A 5,191-nucleotide genomic window follows, 5' to 3' on the forward strand; every position below is an offset into this window, starting at 1 on the left:
GCACTGTGCTAGGTAGCATTTTTTCCCCTTGGTAGAAGGTTACTTGGTAACACTTGTTTTCAGCACAAATACTTTCTTGGCTCGAAGCGCGTTCAGAGCAGTGGTAGGAAAGGCAGTGTTGGTGTATTCCCAAATTACTTCATTTTTCCTTTGCATTGGGCAGCACTTCTGGAGGCTGCTTTCTCCCGGTAAACCGGTCTCTCCAGACAGATTTTTACTGTCTGGAAAAAATACCTCCAAAGGGAAGAAAGGATTGGAGATAGAAACTGGGGCTACCTGGAACGAATCACACAAACAGGAATTGCTGAGGAAGTCCAGGCCTGGGTCTGCTGCTTTTGTGGCCTGTGACCCCGTTTTTGGCTTTTGGACTTTCTGAGTTTCTTTTCAATGGAAGCAATTGGAAGTAATGGAACCTTCTGGGCATTTGTTCCTGGCTGTTCCAAGTGTTCGCTGTTCTGTTTTCTCATTCCCAAAGGCAGCTGCTCTGACAAGGACTTCAGCTCTACCCAGGTGTTACAGTGTTGGGGGGGAGCCTGGAACAGTAAGAATATCACATAGAATCTAGTCTGTATTTCTGTTCAGGAATGGTGAATTTGAGTACAAAGGGCCTGAGATTAGGAAAAAGCACCTTTGTGATACGGGTTTTTTATTGGTTCTGTTTGGGTTTGTGCTGTCTCCGAACCTGGTTCCTGGCCATTGTGAGAGCGAACACGGTAAGGGTGAGAAGTTCAGGCAAACCCACATGGAGATGAACTTTGTGTGTCATTTCCCTTCTGTTAGGTTTACTTCCTTCCCCCCACCCAACAACATAAAGCACCTGGAGTCCAAGCAATGGTAATAAATGAAACTGGATCGGGTCCCCCAGAGTAAGGGAAATGATGAAGTGTTTAAATAGCAAAAGAAATGTGTATTAGAGAGGTTGATACAGGACGTTACTGTGACAACACAGCAGGACTCCAATAGTACTTTTTCTTCTGCTTTTTAAAGAAAAGTAACACTTCTGCCCTGTTCCTTCAGGGGTTTCAGCAGATGGAAGGTCTGAGCATTAGGAATGATTTCAGAATCTGGGTATTTTTGAGTAAATCAGCTACAACATTGAGAAACAATTTGGCCAGAGCAGCTTTTGGGGCTCCCCTCTAAAGAGGGGGACAAAAGAAAAAGCTAGAAACAAATAATCCAATGGCTCTCAGTTTTATTAAATAAGCAAGTTTAAATATATAGATATATAAAGTATAACAGGTTTCATGTTACTAAATAATTGTGCAAACTTGGTACACAGAGCGGAGGGGAACAGGGAATAGCTGAGATTTTGTTGAGTTTCTTCTTATTTCTAATACATTACAAATGTTAAATACCACAGACCAAAACCATAGGTGTTGTATAATGGCTCTTCAATAACCAAACACTGGCATGAGAGTAACTGAAGTGACAGTGCACTTGTACTTTTCCAGTTGAAATACTGCAAGAGAGACAGTTAATAAAGGCTCTGTCACACAGACAAGCTACGGGGATGTAAGAGGAGTATTAAAGCTGAACACTCACTGTAGAAATCACAGTGACGAGTCCTGGAGTACTAATGCTTCAGGTAAACTTAGGGCAAGTCAAGCTTAAAGTAATACTTCAGCTCTGTGGAGCAAAGTCTCACAGACACGACGAGTTCCCTCCCTGCAACACGGAGCTTTAACAATGCCTGTGGTCAGAGTGCGTCCCTTGAGGTGTTCCTGCTTGTGGGAGGGGATGGGTGCAGCACAGGGACAGGTCACCAATGGTTCTGGAACTGAATTATTGGGGCAGATTCCTTGCGTGTTCTGACCTGATCATTCAGAACCTCAAACTGCCAAAACTCGCCCCTTCAGGCAGACTGGCAGAACAAGCACATGCGGGGGGAACTCACCTACAGCGATGGTTTGGGTTTGGGTTTGTAATGAGGCTCCTTCTGCTTGTTCTCAGCAACCATACCCACACCTTCTGCTGTTAAATTCACAGTTTGAGCGTTTATACAGAAGCTAAACAGACTCATGCTAGTGAATGGGGTACATGCAGCAGCAGCTAGAGCAGTGCACGCTTACTACTACCGAGGTTTACGAATACCACGTACTGGTTTCACATCCATTTTCACTCGTTTTTGTCATTAAGACTTACATTATATTTGGGTCAACCAAAAAAACCCAAAGAGATTTATAAAAGTTTACAACCATTAAACAGGAATGTTTAATTCTACAAATGAAGAAAGCCAACTACTGCAGCTCAGTACGACCACAACAGGACGAACAGGAGTGAAGTCATCTTTATGTACAAGTTAATATATTACTGACATGTCATTCTTACAAAAAAGAACATTAAATAACTCAGACTGACATCCCATGGTTTATGAACTTAAGGTTAGACACTTCTAAGTGACACATTATATGAAGGTAAGATAGCTAAAGATGAGAGATCCTTACATCAGAACTCCCAGGGAACGCTCTGGCCCCAGGAAAGCACTGATCAAGTCTACTGCTTAACAACTGCTGATTGCAGTAGGCCAGGATTTTACCTTCCCCCTTCTTTTCCCTTCATCTAGAACTGTAATGTCATGGATTTTATTAAAATAGAGTTTCTAGAACTGTTCTCTTACAGTTTTAAAAACATTTAAATACCATGCTCTCAAAAAGAGCATTTATACAAAGTCTTATATTTACAATATAGACAGTTATGATCAGGTGTTAATAAGATCAACTCTTCCATGTCAGAAGAAATCTAAGCTTATGCGCTGAAGATGAACGAGTGAATGTGTCAGTGTTTTGAATTGGCTTGTAAACATCTCTGAAAACGGATGGGGATGACGTAGTAACCACTTAAAGTAGTCGATTAGGAAAGAGCACATCACACACAAAGGGGGGTTTTTACCTCTGAGGAGGACTAAAGGAGCAGAAAACTTGCACACTAGTTCCATAAGGCTGCCCTGCCCATTCTGTAGCTCTGTGCAGGGCACATGCCAACAGCTTCCTAGGGAAAGACAGTCTGCCTTAGGGAAACAGTGTGCCGGGGTTGTATTGGCATAGCATGCCCAGTGTTTAAAAAGGACTTACTCTATCAGTAAGAGGGAAGTTAGTGAGAATTAGAATGAGCAGACAGTCCTACAGCAATGAGTATCTCCATGAACCAGCCAACACTTCTAACGGAAATTTCTGCTCGGTTTTCCACATCAGAAAACATCAAAAACACTTCCTAAACCTCTCTTAAAATATCTCAGAAGTGGAGAGAAAGGGAACAAACCGTTTTCTACATACAAATATTTAATTCCATGCAAGATGGAAAACATGAGTGCACAATAAACTTCATTTTATACCTAAAGAAGTTATAAATTAATGGGTTCAGAATAAAGCAGGGTCTCTAGCAATCATTGTCACATTTTAAACACATGCAGATGAGTTAACAGCAACACTTTTACATAAAGTTTAGTGCAAGAAGGTCTCTGCTTAATAAATAGACTAAAGATTACTATGTAATGCTTTGAGGTGTACACACAGTATCTGTGCACATAATAACCTGGTTCTGAAAAGTTGTCCTTGTTTGTCTATAAACTACAAGTGCCCATTTGAAATAAAAAAGATCCATAATTACTCATGGGCTACTTCCCTGTGACACACGGTGTCACACACGTTGTGGTGAAAATGTAATACTGAAGTTAATCTAGAGATTATTGTTTTCTTTTTATACACAGTTTTTATACAATCAAGAAAAAGAGATACAATTTGTATCAACAAACAAAAGGTCATTTCTGGTTATTTGAGGCATTGCTCTCAGCTGCTTTATACCATGCAAGAGAAGAGAAGAAGAATTAATCGCAAATCAAAACTAGAAGATGCAGGTTAATAAGAAATTGGTTTGAAAACTTGTCCAGAGTTAAATCTTTCCTCCAACTGTTTTCAATGTCTGAAGATTTTCCTTTTTCCCCTTTAACAGACAATAACCAACTAAAAGCAATTTGTAAACACCGAGTGTGAATACAGACTCACCTTCAGGATAACTGAGTTTAGATACACGATGTGGCCATTGTGTCTGTTACCTGTACCAACACAAGGGTGTTTATCCCGTGTGAAGTGATACGGTTATCAAATGTCAGTAAGTCAACTGCAGTTGCACCTGTAATCGTGGTTTGTTCTTATTTGGGGTTTTTAGTATGACAGGAACGTATTTTGCACATGATAAAGAGCCCACGAGAGATGTTGAATCAAACTAACCCTTACAGTAACACAAGTGGAAGAAATGATAGAACTTTGTTCCTCAGACAGGTAACTAGGAAGCAGCATGCAAGCCATTATCAAAACACCAGAAACAACCCTGACTGCAGCCTCACGTTCCGTGTGTTTCACAGTAAGAAACATTTAGGCAGTGTCACACCTTCTCATGAAGAAACAAAAGGCCATAAACCAGGCCTTTCTCAACTTTCATGAAAAAAACTACAGTAGAAGTCAACAAGTCCTAGCTCGAGCCGTGTCGAGTTAGTAATGGTTCCAAATGCTGAAATATACAATGGATTCAAAAAAGGGCGTCCAGTCAGTGCAGCTTAAAAAACAATAAACGCCTCTTTTGGAGACATTTAGCTACAAAGGTTCCCACCCTGAGCAAGATACCAGTTGCGCAAACAATGCCACACAAAATTATCTCACCTGTTGAAACAGGAACTCTAAAAGCCTTCATGAGGCAAATGCACACCTTTGCGTGGATCTGAAGAGCAAAAAACCAGGCCCAGCTTTGCCATAAACCCAAACTGGAGCATCTCTTTTCAAGAAGCAGCCTTCCCCCTCCAGCCCCTTCTCAAGCTGATCTTGTACAGCCATCGTGAAGGTTAGGCTCACTCAGCCACCATCCTTGCCCCCAGAGGAAGGGCTGTACTTACTGATGAACTTCCATGTTAAACATCCAGTGTCTGCTGCTTCAGGTGGAGTAATCCAACTTAACACAAACCTGGCCATCTGCTTTCAGCTTGGCTGGTCCCTGCTTAGTGCAGAGCTGGGAGGCGATTCTGAAGAGAGAAGCTACAGTTAGCCTTGTTTTAATGTCCTGAATGGCACTCACACCTTCACACCCCTTAACGGGTTTGGTCCTAACGTGGCTTCTGTTGGATGGAGCCAACGTATCGGACGCTGTGACAGCCACTGAAACTCCTTGGGGAACAGTTTTGAGATTGAAGTGCCAAAAGCTG

The sequence above is a fragment of the Neopsephotus bourkii genome, unplaced genomic scaffold (genome assembly GCF_033783945.1).
Source record: "Neopsephotus bourkii isolate Nb327-2 ecotype Australia unplaced genomic scaffold, CSIRO-AGI_Nbou_v1 NB_867, whole genome shotgun sequence".
Classification (NCBI taxonomy): Eukaryota; Metazoa; Chordata; class Aves; order Psittaciformes; family Psittacidae; genus Neopsephotus; species Neopsephotus bourkii.